The 16,997-nt window shown below is 53.9% G+C and overlaps 1 protein-coding gene across 7 annotated transcripts in view; it reads left to right on the forward strand.

Moving 5' to 3' along the window:
- Nucleotides 1-549: 549 nt before the first annotated feature.
- Nucleotides 550-16,997, forward strand: part of ARHGEF10L (Rho guanine nucleotide exchange factor 10 like) — a 162,086-nt gene continuing 145,638 nt past the window's right edge. For 4 of the 7 annotated variants that reach the window (XM_067722053.1, XM_067722102.1, XM_067722094.1 and 1 more), the window contains exon 1: nt 16,174-16,307. The gene's annotated coding sequence lies outside the window, so the exon portion shown is untranslated. Of the gene's footprint in view, nt 772-16,171; nt 16,308-16,997 lie in introns of those variants that run through there. The other 3 variants (XM_067722085.1, XR_010939627.1, XM_067722069.1) reach the window with 3 other exon arrangements.

A 16,997-nucleotide genomic window follows, 5' to 3' on the forward strand; every position in this document is an offset into this window, starting at 1 on the left:
CATGCTCTTAATCAGCTCAGCAGATATTTGACTAAAATCTTGGGGGGTGATTGACGCTGACAGTGAGAATGCAGACAGGGTCAGCCCTGGGTGGGCCGTCCTGCTTTCCTGAAAAGCATCCTGTGATCAGAGTCAACGTATTGTCTGTCCCCTGGCAGCCGGGACTCCAGCTTTATCCTTACACAGTTTCATTTCATTCTCATGAGAACGCTGTCATATCGGGACTATTATAATTACTCCAGTTGAACAGGGGGAAACTGGGGCTTGAGAGACAAGGCCTTGCAGCTGAAAAGGGCTGGGATTCAAACCTGAAACGTTCCAACTTCAAAGTCACGTTCTCTTCCACCCGTTCCTGAGCCAACAGGCAGCTGTCAGCGCTCAGCCCTTCTGCTCAGAACCCCCTTTTAGAGGGCTCCCCCCACCCCCGCCTTTGTTCATGCCCCTCCTCCCTCCCTCATCCTAGCAACTTCCTGGTCCTCCCAGCCCGGCCCAGCCTTGCCCTGCCCTGCCTGGCTTGACTCAGTCTAGCCCTTCCTTGTGGGCTGCCAGGGGCCGCCTCCTGTGCTTCTGCCCGCCCGCCTGGCGGGTCTGGCAGGTGAGTGACTCACACACCTGGGTCCACTGCACACCCAACGAGGGGAGTCCGCGTACATGACCCCTGGGCTCCCGCTCGCCCTGTCAGCTGCGACGACGACCAGACGGGACCCTTCCCTGCTGCTGGGGCCCGCGCTGCCTTCTTCCTTGGTTGGAATTGGTCTGCACAGAATCCAGGTCAGGCTTTTGGTTTTTAAACATCTCTGTCCCTCGCTGAGTTGGAGGAGGACGCTTTGGAGGTCACTGGGTGTGTCTGGGTCTCTGTTGCCGTTGACATCCTTGGGCTTCAGGCCCAGGGACACCCTGCTCCCTCCCAGGTGGTGGTGGGGCTTGGAATGCCTTGTGCTGGACTCAGGGAAGAGAACTCCGCTGGGAGCCTCAGTGGACATGACCTTGACCCTCGTGGCTACCTTGTGGGGCAGGTCAGGGCAGCATGGGGCGAGGAATGCAGGGGGGGCCTGGCTGGGGCGTGTGTGTGGTGGGAACGTTCCGCAGCTCCCTTCTTAGGGTCACAGAGTTTGATAGTTGTAGCTGGATAAGGCCTCAGAGGACACCTAGTTCAAAGGCATCATTTTACTGCTGGGAGAACTGAGGCTTGGAGGAGAAGGAGTAACTCAAGGTCACGTTGTGAATTGGTGGCGGAACAGGGGCTGCAGGCCAGAATCAGCTGCGCCTCCCCGCCCAGGGCTCCTTCCTGGCTCTTCAGCGCCTGCGCCGCTGTTTGTGCCCCTGGCCCACCTTGGTAGCCCTCTTGCACGCAATCTCACGGCTGTGATTTCATGGACTCACGGTTGGAAGCATTTGAAAGGTCACCCGGGCAGTCCTGGCTGTGGGTCTCTGACAGGTGGCTGTTTAGCTCCAGCTTGAATATCTCCGGTGACGGAGAACTCACTGGATTTGGAGGTGGCCTTTTCATTTGTGTGACTGCTGTCTGGCAAAGGCCGGTGTAATGCTTGCTGGGCACTTACTTGGTGCCAGGCGCTTTGCTAATGGAGTACATTACATGTACGAATGCATTTAATCCTCCCAACACTCCTATGAGGTAAGTTTTATTCTTATCATTCTTGTTTATAGCTGAAGAAACAGGCACAGAGAGGTTAAGTAACTTACTCAAGATTTCACAGCTTGAACAAGGGGAGCTGAGATTTGAAGTCAGACAAGTCTGGTTCTAGAGCCCGACTGAGCCCTTAGCTCCGTGACTTGGTCACTGCTGGGTGATGATTCCTGGGGTGGGGAGTCCTGCTGGGCACGGCGAGGCCAAGGTTGGAATGGGGAATTTAGATGATTGTGTGCCCCTCCGGCTGACCTCCGGGGAGAGGGACAAGGCTCAGAGAGGTGAGGTGACCTACTTGAGGTCACACAGCTAAGAGATGGCAGAGAGTCAGACTCTCCCTCTGGGCTCCTAACAGAGTGTGTGCCGCACCAGGCCGGCCCCTCCTCTGGGTAGCTTTTCCTCCAGAGGATCCTGGTACGTTTGGGGCAGAAGTGTCTGAGTGAGGCTGCCTCCCCAGCTTTTGGTTCCTGAATCAGGGTCTCCTGAGGCTTGTTTGGGGACTACCCTCTCTCTTCTATCCCCCTGAGGGCTGAGCTCTTCTGGGATTAACGCAACCAGCCCTCCAGCTGGGTCTCCTCAGTTAGTGGGACTTGGGGAACTTCAGGGTGGTGACCGGTCTGGCCCCATTCACATCCCTATCACCTAGAAGGTGAGAAGAGTCCCTGCTGTCTCCTTCCAGAGCTCCCTCCCTAGGACAGTCACGTGGGCAAGAGGTCCCCAGGGTGATTCCACTCTGTCCTCTCCTCCTGATAATAATAATGATATTAACAGCGATATTGACTACTGGTCCTGCCACCATTGCTCCATTTCCACCTGTCGGACACCCACCACCTGCTAAGCTCTGAGTCAGGCAGCCCGCATGCCGTAGTTTGTTCAGTCATTCTGAGAACTCCCATTTCACAGATGAGGAAGCTGAGGCTCAGAGAGGTGAAGTCACTTGCCCAGGGTCACACAGCTGGCCGATGGCACTGAAGTCATCAGCAGAAAGTTGAAAGCTCACATATCCAAAGTTGCATGCTGAGTTCACGGTGCAGCCAGGGCCAGGGTCCAGCTGGGTTGACCCTAGATTTCAAGGTTTTCCTACTGGGCTCCTCTGGGCTGGGCTGCACTGCGGTGGGACTTGAGAAACATGGGTTCTGGTCGTGTTCTGCCTCTAAACACTACAGGACCTTGGGCAAGCCCCTCAGCCTCTGGCGGCCTGGGTCACCCCTATCTGGGTGCAGGAGCTGATAATTTCTTTCCTGTGATCTCACCGAGGGCTGTGAATTATATCACAGCTGGGAATGCCTTAAAAACCTTAACACAGGGAGTTCCCTGGCGGCCTAGTGCTTGGGATTCTGGGTTTTCACTGCAGTGGCCTGGATTCAGTCCCTGGCTGGGGAACGAGATCCCTCGAGCTGCACTGTGTGGCCAAAAACAAACAAAAAACAACAAAGCAAAACAAAACAGCAAACCTTGACACAGTATGCATGAGGACAATTAGTGTGAAGAGAGGTAATTACCCAAGCTGCATCTCCAGTCCCCTCTGTGCCTGGGACAGCCTTGACGTTGAATCCCCACCGCCACCTTGGGATGCAGGAACACAAGCCCGGCTCTACAGCAGGGAAGCTGAGGCCCAGGGAGGTGAAGTCACTCACTTGAGGTTACAGGACTAGTAGGTGGGGAAGCAGGGATTTGACCTCAGAAGTGAACACCCCCATCACGATGAGAGACAGCTCCTTGGGGTTGGGGATGTCCCAGGGTACCCAGGCTTGGAGCAGTGAGCGGGTTTGGAGATATCGACCCTTTGGCCTCAAGGGGGTCAGACTCCCAAGAGCAGGGTCCCAGGAGCTTAGCAGGTGGGTTCAAGGCAGGTGGGGCAGTGCTGCCATGAGGTGAGTCCCTGTCTCCCCTGCTCAGGCCTCTCCCACTTGGCCCTTCAGCAGAATGAGAGGGACCTCCCCTCCCCCATCCTTCCTTGTCTCAGGGACAGAGGCCGTCCTTGTTCCAAGGGGACAGGAAAACAGGGAGCACTCCTGAGCCATTCTGGGACCTGTCCTGAAGGTAACCCTGATCCCTCCTCCTGGCCCAGCTCAGCCACTGCAGAGAGTCGTCGGATGCCCCAGCAGAGGGAGGGACGCATCGGGGTTAGGTCACACTTCTGCCCACCTCTTCCTTCCCCATCTTTCCCTCTTCCCTGCTTTTCCTCCTGAGCAGTGTCATAATTGAACCTGATAACCATTCATTCTATCTGATAAGAGGGGGTCCAATATCACGGCTTGTTTGAGACTGGCAGGGGTGGGCGAGGGGACCCCAGGCCGGGAGCCAGGAGGCTGCCACTTCTCCCACTGCGTTCTTCATGCCTGGTGTAACCTTGAGCAAATCCTTTGCCCTCTCTGGGCCTCAGTTTCCCCTTCTGTGAAAGGAGGGGTTTGGCTTGGATCATCCCTAAGGGCCCTGCCAGCTTTGAAAGTCTCTGACTTGCTTGACTGGATGGCCCCGAGGTGCCCTCTGAGCTCCCTGCCAGCTCTCTGTCCTCCTCACGTGGCCCCGGGAGCACAGGCATGCAGGGGAGGCTCCCGTTTGCTTCTGATACGTGGGGACTGGCAAAGATGGGAGTAAACGCCATAAAGACCCGCTCCTACTCTGTCTGGCCGATTTGGGGAATAAACCCAGGGCGCCACTGTTTGACTACAGGGGAGAGGCTGTCTGAGGCCCTTTCCACCTTGTTGTTTGTGCAAAAAGGATGGACGTTGGGGTCAGACTTGGGTTCACATCCCAGCTCTGTTCTTCCTGATGGTGTGAACTTGGAAAGGCTGCTTGGTCTCAGCAATTGCATTTGAAAAGGAAGATAATAATACTGAACTCACTGAAACCTTATGAGGGTTATGAATTCTCCCAGGCAGAGCACTCGGCCCAGCGAATAGTAGATGCTCAATAAAAGAGAGGACAGGTCCCTGGCACCAGCGCCAGCTGATCCCTCGTGGCTCCAGAATGACAGGACGCCTTGTCCGGGATCTCGTGACACATTCCACGCAGAGGAGCGGGTGTGTCCAGGTGTGATAGGGATGATGTGGCCCTAGTTCTAGTCTTTCCTCTTCCTCTTTCTTAAAGTTGCTCTGGAAACTACAAAACTGGGCCACATGTCTCAATGCCTGCTCTCCTGGGGCCGCTGGGTTTCTTCACCGCCCCACCGCCCCGAGTCTTGCTTTCCCCACGGAAAACCGGGAACCCTAGGCTCCAGCCAGGGCATAGTGGGGAGGGGGGCAGCCCGCTGCACACTGACCTCATCCCCACATCTAGCTGGCTGGCCCAAACGACTGATCAGAATTCACAAGGTGTAAGGGTTCATGGGTCAGGGTGAGATCTCTCCAGTGAACTAGAGCACGAGTCCCCTAAGGCTCAAGGCTCCTGGGGGGTGGTCCGGAATTTCACGAGCTCACCCAGGGAAAGGGCTGGAGCTGACTTCAACCAAAGCCCGGGGGCTGGCACAGCTGTATTCCTGGCCCAGCCCTGGAGCCGCAGGGCAGGCAGCTCCCTGAAGATGGAGCATCTATGGCTGCCCCTGATTCACAGACATGGGTTTGGGGATAGAGCAGATGAAATTCCCTGGCGAAGTGGTGGTTTCTGGGAAGGGGGACCGTGCCTGATAAAGCTACGTGCTGCTATCTCAAAGCTCATTACCCAAAAGACATTTCTTTTTTCCTTCCCCTAAAAATCAGCACAATCTTCTCTGCTTTTCCTGGAATCCTGGATGGGGGATTTTCTAGTTAGTAGAGAAACCGTATCCAGCTTCTTCCTGCTTCACCCAGGGGGTGAGTGGTTTTTTTCCTGCAGTTTTTCAATTGTATTCATCCATCCATTTGTCCATCCATCCATCTATCCGTGTGCCCATCCATCCAAAGACTGCTCATTGAGTGTCCACTCTGTGCCAGACACTACATTCTAGAGATACAGCTCTGTGCAACACAGGCCTCCTATCCTTAGGGAGATGATATATAGCAGGGGTGACAGACAATTGAGGCAACATAGTACCCGGGGTGCTACGGCCTTATCTATTTATCAGTTTCCTTATCTGTTGCATGGGATGGTAACTGTACCTATCTCCTGGTGGTGTGAAGATTTGATGAGATAATACAGGTAAAGAGTTGGCCCACTGTCTGGCATGTAGTAAAGTGCTCGGTAAGTGTTAGCTGTGATATAACGATGCTCATGAGCATGGTGAAGACGATGATGATTCAGATCACCTACAACAGTGCCTGGCGCTGACTAGCAACCACGCACATCCATAAGTTGTTCTGGGCGGCAGCAGGTAATAGGGGAATGGTGACCAAGGGCAGGCCCCGAGCCAGCTTCTCGGGGTGGGGCGGTCCATGAGCTAATCATCTCAACAAAGGGGCCGAGGGTGCTGGCCACGCCATCTGGCGGCAGGGCCTGTGGGTCTGAGGGGGAGCTGGAGCCAACGCAGCTGCCTCTCTGGTTGGCCCAGTTAGGAGCTGGTTATGAAGCGTCTTACGGTGAAATCAGCCATGAGACCAGGCGCTGTAGACTGCCTTTGCAGGGCTGGAGCAGGCTATCTGGAAAGTCCCCAGAAGCTGAGAGAGGGCAGGGCAGCCAAGGGCAGCAGAGGTGGGGATGAACCCCTGCACTGGGGGTCAGCAGGGGGAGGCTATGGATGAAGTTCTGGGGGGAGCAGCCTTACGTGGTCAGGGGGTCCCTGGTGGTCCCCCACGGGGCTGATGAGGGTTGAGGATGGCAGTCTTATTCACCACTGTACCCCCAGCTCCTGGAACAGTGCCAGGAACACCGGAGGCACTTAGTTGGGGAGTATTAGTTGGATGCATGCTGTCTGATCAGGCCACCAAAGACGGCTGTTCTCTTGCTCTCCATACATCCCCGGCTACACCAGTCTCTGCTTCACCTACACCCTACTCACAGGACTGACCTTTCCTCTTAATCATAGAGCCTAATCTGTAAATGTCTACATACTTGCCCCCTGGCCCAGCTAGTGATTGTTCTAATCTTTAGATCAGAACATCTCTCCACCATAGCTTAACGAAGGGGCAGTGAGGGGATGATCCCCTGCTGGTTTCCCTGGTAACCGATGAGCCATCCTGATGTAAGTTCCCCCTATAACTAGTAACCTCTTCCCCCCAAACCCTGGAAGCAAAGACGGCAGCCATGTCCTGCCTACCGTCCGCCGCGCGTGGAAGGGTGTCACTCCAGGACATTGTTTCAGACATGTAAGCCCCCCCATCAATTAAACCATTAGTGTCTCCGTTGCTATAACTCCAGGCTCTTTCTTCGGTCTTGAGGCTGGGCTAGTACAGGGCTGGCAGGCCTATGGGGTGCAGCCCAACACACGCCAAGACGCTGTTGGGTTGGTCTGGTTTAACTATCATGCTGGTTTACCTGTAGGAAGCAGTGGTTCTGGAACCCACAAGAGTGGGTGCAAAGCCCGGTACCCCTACTTACCAGCTCTGTGGGACCTTGAATAAGACATTTCCTCTTTCTGAGCCTCAGTTTCCTCATCTGCAAAATAAGAATTGCAGCATCAGCCTTGAGGATTGTTGGGTAGACAGGAGATGGCCAAAGGATTTAGAAGTGACAGCTGTTGTCATTTTCCCCACAACTAGGGTGACACCCAGAGTTGTGAGCCAGGACTGTGGGATTGGGCTGGTGGGGATGGAGTGTCTGCTGAACCCCACATTGTGATGTTTTGGAGAGGTGTGGTAGCTGGAGTCAGATAGACCTAGAATCCATTGCTTACTTGCTGTGTGACCTTAGGTGGTCTACTTACCTCTCTGTGCCTAAGTTCATCATGTGAAAAAAAGGGGATCTTGAAAGCAGCCATTCTACAGAGTTCTTACAAGAGTAAATGGGGTCATACATGAAGAGCACAGGGACTGGCATATCCCTCAGTAAAGGGGGATTTACTGCCCAGTAAAGGGGGCTGGCTTTATCGTTGGGGGCCACCCGGGAGGAATGGGGTGAAAAGCCATTGTGAGCGTGAATGTGAGATACGGTGAGGGACTCTGCATTTCATCCGAGGGCAGGGGCTCAGGTCCCTCCCTGCTGTGTTGGGAATCCCAGCCCGCTGTTTCTCTGCTGACATATTGTGTAGGTGAACAGAACCATCCTGGTGAAGTCTTTGAGGTCCCAGAAGTTGCTTGTTTCCAGGAGAAAACCTAGGGAACCCATTTGGCTTCATCTCTTGGGTGATCTTAACCCAAGGCCACAGGGTAGGGGGGAAGGAGGAGATTCTGGATTTAAATCCCCACTCCTCTACTCTCCCACTGTGTGACCTTGGGCAAGTCATTTAACCTCTCTGGGTCTGTTTCTGTATTCATAAAACTGGACAAAACCACCTTCCTTGCAGGATTCTCTGGAGGCCGAGCACACAGTGGGCCTCTGTAAAGGGGAGTGATTTGTGCAGTCTCCACGCAGGGCGAGGGAGTAGGTGTTAATGAACGCTGGGGCTGGTCCAAAAATCCAGTCTATAAAACTCCTGCCTGCAGCTTCTGGTGCGTTGCTAATGGGAGTTTATGTGAAGGACACAGCAGGATAAGGGCCCATTGTTTCCAGTGGGGACGGTTTTATGACTCTTAGAAAGCGTCTTTCATCTGGGAGACCAGGGAGCTTATGGAACCTCCCAGCCCTGGGCGGTGAAACTGGGGGATGCTGAAGGTTTCTGGGGCTGGTGCCAGGCTGCAGTCACTGCCAGGCCCTCCTGCTGACAGGGGCTAAGGCCTCCCTGGAGTGTCACTGCAGCGTCAGGCTGGCAGCCGCTGTGCCTCCCTTTCCCCAGGCCTAGGACCTTCTCTCCTGGAGACCTTCTGTCTGGTCCCCAGTGCCCAGCCTGGTCTGCTCGGCAAGGCTGGAGGCTCACTGGGTCTGCCGGGTTCCCTTTCTGCTGCCCCTCCTTAGCGGCCAGTGCCATATCCTCTTCATTCTTACGGCAGCTTCTAGAACAGGCTTTGGACTCTGTCTGCTGTCAGCTGACCGGCAACTCTCATTGCTTGGGAGGCTTGCCTGGCACCCTGAGCCCTGGGTAGGGGCAGTAACCTGATGCCAAGAAGAGAAGACCTTGTCTCTCTGTCCTTTCTGGCTCCTTGGCCAGGTCCCAGGCAGAGAAACCCAACCTCCCCTTGGCTCCACAGGCAGCCCCAAGTCCTCTGCCTGCTTATCCCCAGCGGAGGCTGCAGCTACCCCGAGGAGTAGGTGAGGCCGGCTTCCTAGTGTAGACTGGGCTGGCACACGGGGCCGGTGGGCATGGGCTGATGGGCAGAGGATCTTAACATGTTTGCAGCTGCCTCTGATGGCCTAGGCTGCGACTTTTCCCTTTTCCGTTTCATCTTTTCCATTTGGGGAGATACAGAGAGACCAGAGCAGGATGTTTAGATACATGAATTGGTCCCAGAATCCCCCCTCACCCTGCGCCAAGATGGTAGCCATGGGCAGTGGGTACTACTCTCCTTTGATCATATGAATAAAACTCCACTCAGGTGAGTGCAGTGAAGGGGGGTTGTCTCTGTAAGGACACAACAGTTCACTCAGATGGACGTTCAAGGCTAGGACAGAATATCGTTGTGCCTCAGTTTCCTCATCTGTAAAACAGGGATAAAAGTACCTACTTTATAGGGTTGCTGTGAGAATTCAATGAATTAATACATGAAAGTGATTAAACAGAGCCCAGTGCAGAGTGTTATGGAAGAATCTGCTATGATTATTGCTAGGGCTAGGTGATCTCTGCCTCACTGTCTTTTTCTCCCACTTTACTTTTGCTGTTGTTGTTGTTGTTTCTCTGTGGCGTTTCTGATCCCCCAGAACCTCAGCTTGAACTTGGCTGTGGTTTGTTGCAGCACGATTGCCAGCTCTGGCTCGGCACCATCTTTCAGGTTCAGCGTCCGTGGTCATTTGACTGACTCAGCCTCTCAGCTCTCCAATGCCAAATTCTTGAGTGAGACGAGCTGATGGGCCCAGTGTCGGTCGGTCAGATGTTCACCCTGTTGTCCAATCAAGCGCGCTGGGGAATGGGTTGCTGTCACGGCACAGGGAGGTGCACGTGTCCTGGCACGTCCAGTCCAGCCTCTTCAGAGGCTCTACCAGAGCGGCAGAAGAATGGTGAACAGCGGTTCGGTGCTATTTCTGCCAATCCACAGGAGCGTTCCGTGTTTCTAAGTGTTCAGGACAAGTTTTCAGAACTCCTGCTGCTGGTACTTGGAGCCTGTGTGGCTCACAAAGTATTGGTCCATTTAAAATTTGAAATAGTTGCCAATATTAAAAATCAGGGGATTTCATACGGAAATCTGGATTTCTAGCTTCTCTTGGGAAAAACAATACGAAAGCTGCATAGTGCACAGTGACTCACCTTCCGGAACTGGGTGGCGACTGCCCCTTTTATCTGGGGCCGTGCTTTCCAGGCCTCCAACCTTGAGACATAGTGTCTGTGGTCATGTTCAACCTGCTTCTCCCATTTTCATCTCCTACCTGACCCCCTAGGACCTGGAATTTGCTACCTTACTCCATATGCTGGCTCTCACCTAGGGAAGGGAACTGCGTAAAGAACAAGAAAAATTAGGTAGCTTTTCAAAAAAAATTTTTAAAATATTTATTTATTTATTTGTCTGCGCTGGGTCTTAGTTGCGGCAGGAGGGATCTTTGTTGCAGCATGCGGAATCTTTAGTTGCGGCATGTGGGATCTAGTTCCCTGACCAGGGATTGAACCCGGGCCCCCTGCATTGGGGGAACGGAGTCTTAGCCACTGGACCACCAGGGAAGTCCCTCAAAAATTTTGAATATATACATGAGCCCAGTTCTGTGTTAAATAGTCCACAAATATTACCTCATTTAATCCTCTAAACAACCTCATAAGGTAGGTATTATTACTTTCACCTATACTATATAGATCGTTGAAACTGAGGCTCAAAGAATTAAGCAACTTGCTTTATATTAGCACGGGCCATCTGACTTTAGAAATGACTTTAAGCTTACAGAAAAGCTGCAAGTACAATACGACTTTCCCTCTGAGGCATTTGAAAGGAAACCGCTGATGTGACGTTCCTTCTCTTTGGATATGTAGTATGTGTTTCCTACAAACAAGGACATGCTCCTATACAACCATGATACAACCATCAAAGTCAGGAAATTCACATCATACATTTCTACCACCTAATCCTCACACCCTCTTCAAGTTTTGCAGATGGTCCCCATAATGTCCTTTACAGGCGAAGGATGGAGTTCAGACCACATGCTGCATCTGGTTGTTGAGTCTCTTTGGTTTCCTTCAATCTGGAAAAGCGCCTTGGTCTTTCCTGGATTTTTGTGACCTTGGCACTTTAGAAGACATTTAGAGGAGCGTCCCTCAATTGGGGTTTGTTTGATGTTCACTTGTGATGATGTGCGTTGTGCATATCTGGCAGGAAGATCATGAAGTGATATTGTGTCTTTCTCAGCGAATCACACCAGGAGACTCATGATGTCAAAATGTCCCCCAGCTGGTCACGGTCACCCAATCCGACCACTTGGGTGAGGAGGTAACTGCCAAGTTTCTCCACTGTAAAGTTGCTCTTTCCCCCTTTGTGGTTAATAAGTATTTTGTGAGGAAGTACTTTGAGACTCTGCAAATAGCATTCCTAGCTTTCAATTTATTCATGTACTCATTTACATCGGTATAGACTCTTGGAAATTCTGGCCCAGCAATATGTTTCAGGCACAGCTTGTGCCTCCTCTGGAATCAGCCATTTCTCCAAGGAGCTCTGGCTCCTTTTAACAGAGAATGGTATTGGCCGCACCGCGTGGCATGCAGGATCTTAGTTCCCCGACCAGGGATCGAACCCATGCCCCCTGCAGTGGAAGCGCGGAGTCTCAACCGCTGGACCACCAGGGAAGTCTCAGAGAATGGTATTTAGAAACCATGATCTGACTGCTAAGTGTGTTCACTGTCATTGGGTGTCCCTGTTCCCAGGCCCTTTTGGTGGACAGAGCTATGAGAGAGCTATGAGCTCACACCCAAATCTCCAATTCCAGTCCAACACCACAGGGTTCCTTCTACTTTTCTCCCTTTTCATATTTGTATTCCCTTCTCCAACGGTGTTTGGAGTTTGAACTCTTGACAACCACTGTACTAGCCTGCCTCTCTCATCAATAATACTTATGATCATTTATGATAATATAGTATCAAATAGCATATTTATCTAATTTTGTTGTTGAGATGTTGAAAACTCTCTGTTAGACTATATTAGTCTTCTAGCCCTTCAAAATCCTATGGGCTAGAAGAGGGCAAAAGGATTATTGCTCTTTTACAGGCATTGGGACCAAGTGGAAGAGGTTGAGTGCTGTTCTCAGGGTCCTATGGAGAGCGTGGGGTGCAGAGCCCTGTCCTGTGTCTGTGTCCAGCCCACTGGACAAGAGTGTCCATCCCCCCCCAATGGCTGTTTTGGGAGAACTTTGAGACTACATCCCCAAGAGAAAGAGCTGCTCAGACTGTCCTCTCCCTTACACCAAGGCCCGTAAAGTGGTAGCTCAGAAAATCAAGTTTCCTTCTTCACCTGAGCCCCCCAAACCACCTCTAGCTGTGTGTTTCCCCACACATGGCAGGTCTTGAGTTATGAGGAAACTGGGAGGTGGTGGGGAGCTTGCTCAGTACAGCCCAGCTGCCTTCCAGTTGCCCATCCTACTGAACAGGGACAGCAGTGTTACTAAAAGAGAGTTTCATTTTGGTAAGACAGATTATGTCGTCCGCATTCATAATCAAAATGCGATCCAGCATCTCTTAGATAAGAACCTGTTCATGACTGGTTTGACGATGCAGGAAATAAGGACTAGCTGCTTTCTGCACACTCTCCGTTCATACTGCCTGTGCAGGGGTGGTGTCTGGACTTGGGAAGTCCACTTTCCCATCTACCCTCTTCCTTTTTTTTTTTTTGCGATACGCGGGCCTCTCACCGTTGTGGCCTCTCTCGTTGCGGAGCACAGGCTCGGGACGTGCAGGCTCAGCGGCCATGGCTTACGGGCCCAGCCGCTCCGCGGCATGTGGGATCTTCCCGGACCGGGGCACGAACCCGCGTCCCCTGCATCGGCAGGCGGACTCTCAACCACTGCGCCACCAGGGAAGCCCTACCCTCTTCCATTTTGATCTACTACAAGCCTGGGCCGACGGAAGCAGGGCCAGGCTGGGAGGCAGAGGCAGAAGCCCTGGGTTCCCATCCTCACTTTGCAACCAGCTTTCTAGGCAGCCTTGGCTAAGTCACTTAGCCTCTCTGACCAATGGGAAATACTGCCACGCCCTCCCTCCCTCCCCTCCTCTTTCCCAGGTCAGCAGTAGAGACCAGGGAGAACAGAGTCGCAGTCCCATCCAGATGTATCATCCATGATTATGCTTACACAATAGATCCCGCCCCACCAGAATGCTCAGCGAGTGGGAAATTCTGGTTAATTGAATGTTCTGGGACATGGAAACGTTCCCAGAAATCCCTTTTGTTCCTTTTGTGGCTATTGAAACCCATTTGTTCAACTATTTAGCAAATATTTGTCTCGTGCTTATGCTCCATCAGGCTCTGTCCCAGGTGCTGGGAATTCCAGCATGAATGAGATTGCAGAGTTCCAGCTCCCGAGGACTCACAGTTCGGGGGAAGGCATGGGGCGAATACCCTACACAACACGGTAGGATGGGTGCACGGAGGAGGGGACCGTAGGATGCTATGGGAGCCCAGGAGCCCAGTCTTGGGTCACTAGAGAACAGATCCTTGAGATGGTGTTTTCTATGTGCAGAGCATCAAAAAGCCACAGAGCCTGGGGGATGGAGCAGTAATGGCGTTTCAGGCAGAGGGAACAGCATAGGCAAAGACCCAGTGAAACGCATCGTACATTCAGTCGTGCTGTGGAGCTTAGCATGTGAGGCTGGGCAGGCGAGAGAGAAGGGGTGTATGCGTGTCAGGAGAGCAAGAATGCAGGAGAATTGGGCTGGGCTGGGGCCTGGCCTGACCTAGAAGGTGAGGGCTGCAGGCTCATCTGTTCTCGAGTATGTGTTTCCTGATGTGCTTTTTTTTTTTTTTCTCATACAGTATAAGTAGAATGTAGATGGAAAATGAAATGAAAACACTAATTCACAGAGGAGGGGCCTCAAGGTCAAATGGATGACACAGGACTGGGAGGAATGGTGACAAGTGGAAGGACACGGCTTGTTCTAAGGGGCCACCACCGCTCCTTGGGGCCTATAGGGTGTGGCCATGGGGGCCTGGCATTACCAGATCGTCAGATTTGTTAAGAGAAGCCAGCAGTCTGGCAATGAATGGATGGGAAATCTCTCAATTGTTAAATGTTGGTAGCTAATTAACAATAATAAAATCACTGCGGGCAAAACAAAATGCTTCTGCAGGCTCTGTTTGTTCTGTGAGCTGGTAGTTTGCAACCCTGGATCCAGAAGTTTCTATTGATAAGGGTTTGAGGGTGTCCACTTGGTATGCCCCTAACCTGTGCTGGGCTCTGGGGGCACAATGGGGGCCTGAGGTATGGCCGCTGCCCTCAAGCTGGAGACGGTTCGAGTCATTACATGCCCAGAATCAGCTAACAGAAACAAAAGCGCTAACAGAAGCAACTAACCAAAGCATGAAGTGCTGTAGAGCTCAGAGGGAGAGGTGGTTGGGGAACAGAGGCCATGTGGGGCAGTTTCCTGGAGATTCTGGGCCTTCTGATCATTCTGCGAGGGAGGGTAGACCTTAGTGCAACCAAACAGGGGGCAGGCATTCCAGACTGGAGGACTCAGGAGGGCTCAGGCCCAGGAGGGAAACAACTATAGCCAGGGGGGCGCTGGAAGAGGTCTGAAAGGCTGCAAATGCAGGTCCAGGGACTTGTACTGTTTCTATGCCAGCAGCACCCGCATATCTAAACTCTGGTCCAAGGCTTAATACCGTGAGCCCCGAGGTTACTGGATAGACATCTGAAGATGTTCTTGCTGCTTTCCTGCCATTCCAGAAACTTTCCTCCCTGCTGTCATGGCCATTGTTTATTCTTCCCTGGAATGGACAATCCAGCAGGGCAGGGGCCTTGCCTGTTTTGTTCACTGATGTCTCTTGCGTACCTAGAATGATGTCTGGAACATAGTAAGTGCTCAGCAAATATTTACTGGCTGTACAGTGTGAGCCCAGGGTTGCCCTAGGCTCGGGGGTTAGGATGACTTTATGAACAACTCTTAGGACAAGCTCTATGGGGCTTATGTTCTTGTGTGGAGATGGACAAGAAAAAAGCAAACCTATCAATGAATAAGATGATTTCAGAGAGCGTGGACTGGTGTGGCTTGTCTTGCTGCACTGTAGTGGCCTGTTATCCCTGTCTCCTCCTAGCCTAGGAGAGCCGAGGGGGCAGGGCCAGGGTCTGTCTGGTTCCTTGTTTCATTCCTAGCCCCTGAGGCTGGTGCCTGCCAAACAGGGAGTAGTTAAAAGAAAAAACGTGTTTGCTGGCTGTGGGAAAGAACGAACACAGGCCAGCACAGACTCCAGGCTACATACACCTGTGCCCTTTGGAGGCTGCAGAACTCTTTATCAAGCCAGGAGTCATTGCTGATAAGCCTGAGTGTGAATTTCTTTGCATATAGGGAGGTAGCAGGGCAGTGTTTAATAACAACAGGGATCATCTTAATTAATGAGCTGATAACTGTAATTAATTGCATCATATCCGGAGGCCCTCTTTGGAATTCTGAGAGGGAGTAACTAGGGTTTGGTAGCTTTGAGTACTGGGAGGGAGGGGCATGCTAGGATCTTGGTTCCACCGCTTCCTTGCTGGGTGGGCTTTGGCAAGTTACAGCTCTGAGCCTCCGTTTCCTCATCAAGAAAATGGAGCTACATGGCAGGGTGGTTGCTAGTTCAAAACCCTCAATGCCTGCAGCTGCCAGGATTATGGTTCCTGAGGTTATTATGGGAAACCAGGGTGCAGGGCTGATGTAATGCGTCAGGAGGGTTCTCTGCGGCAGGGGCTCGGTGGGGGCCCATCGCAGGTCTGGGTTTTCCTATGGGACCAACCCAGGCATCCCTCACCCTTCTGGGTAGCCCTGGGCAAGCTCCTCTAAGTGAGGGAGAAGCAAGCAGCCGGCGCGGGCCGGGGACGTTTCCGAGGGAGAAGCGGGGAAGGGGGAGGGGACACGGGGGTGGGGATGAAGGAGTAGGGAGCCCTGTGAGACCTGGAGGGTCTTGCCCCAGCCCCTGCGGGCGTCGGTTTCCCCACCCGTGTGGCGAGAGGCTGGGTGGGCGGGCGGGAGGGAAGCCCTCCTCCGGCCGCGGGGTGGGGGGCGGTTGGGGGAGCTCCCGGCCTTCCGGGGGTCGCCGGGCGCGGCGGTCTGGCCAGCAGGGGTTAAGCGGTGACTTCAGCCGCGGCGAGCAGGCCGGCGGGCCGGGCTGGCAGGAGGGCGGGGGCGGCGCCGCGTTGCGTTGTGCGCCGCGGCTGGACCAGGCCGCTCGGCAGCGGCGGCGGCGGCGGGCGCACCCCGGACCGGGCCGTGACCTCGCGGGCTGCGCGCGGCGCGGCCATTGGCTCGGGCGGCGGCGGGCCGGGCGGCTGGGGCGCGGGGCTGGGCCGGCCCGGCCATGGGCGCCCGCGGCCGCCGGGGCAGCTGAGGTGCGGGGCGGCCGCCGGCGCCTTTGTGAGCGGCGCGGACAACAAAGGCGCGGCCGAGCGGCCGGAGCCGGTGAGTGCGGCCCGCGGGGCGCGGGGCCGGGCGGGGGGCTCCGCGATCCCCGAGACCCCGCCAGGGTGTCCGTGTGGCTCCGGGTTTCTCCGGGGCCGTGGGCGTCCCTGTGCGAGTGTCGCCGAGTCCAGGGTCTCCGTCTCCCGCGTGGTCCTGGTCTCCGCTCGTGCGTGATTCTTGTGTCCCCGATTCTCCGGGGGAGAGTCTCTCCCGGAGCCCGGGTCTCCTCCGTGTGCCCGGTTGTGTATGCGAGTGTGTATCTCAGTGTCTCTGGGGGTGAGGTCCCAGAGCTGGGGTTTCCTCTCTGTGTGTATGGATGTCCTGTGACATTGGAGCGATTGTATTACTAGTGTGTGTGTGTGTGTGTCCCCTCCCCCCATGGGAGACTCTGTGTCCCTTGGGTGTCCCATCCCTCTGCATGACTCCTGTCTGGCTTTTGTGCATCTGTGTGTGTGTGTGTGTGTGTGTGTGAGACCTCAGCAGGTCTGGCAGGGACAGTTTGGAAATCCCCCCACCCCCACCCTGGGCTTCACTTTCCCTTTGGTTCACCCAGGCCTTCAGGTCCTGCTGTCACTGTGGTTCAGCTCCCCCCTGCACTGACCTGAGGGTCCCTGGGATTAAGTGGAGTCAGGGATGCTCTTCTCGCCTCTGCTCTGGGCCCACCTCTCCCACCCTGGACCCCTGCCCAGA

The sequence above is a fragment of the Pseudorca crassidens genome, chromosome 2 (assembly GCF_039906515.1).
Source record: "Pseudorca crassidens isolate mPseCra1 chromosome 2, mPseCra1.hap1, whole genome shotgun sequence".
NCBI lineage: Eukaryota > Metazoa > Chordata > Mammalia > Artiodactyla > Delphinidae > Pseudorca > Pseudorca crassidens.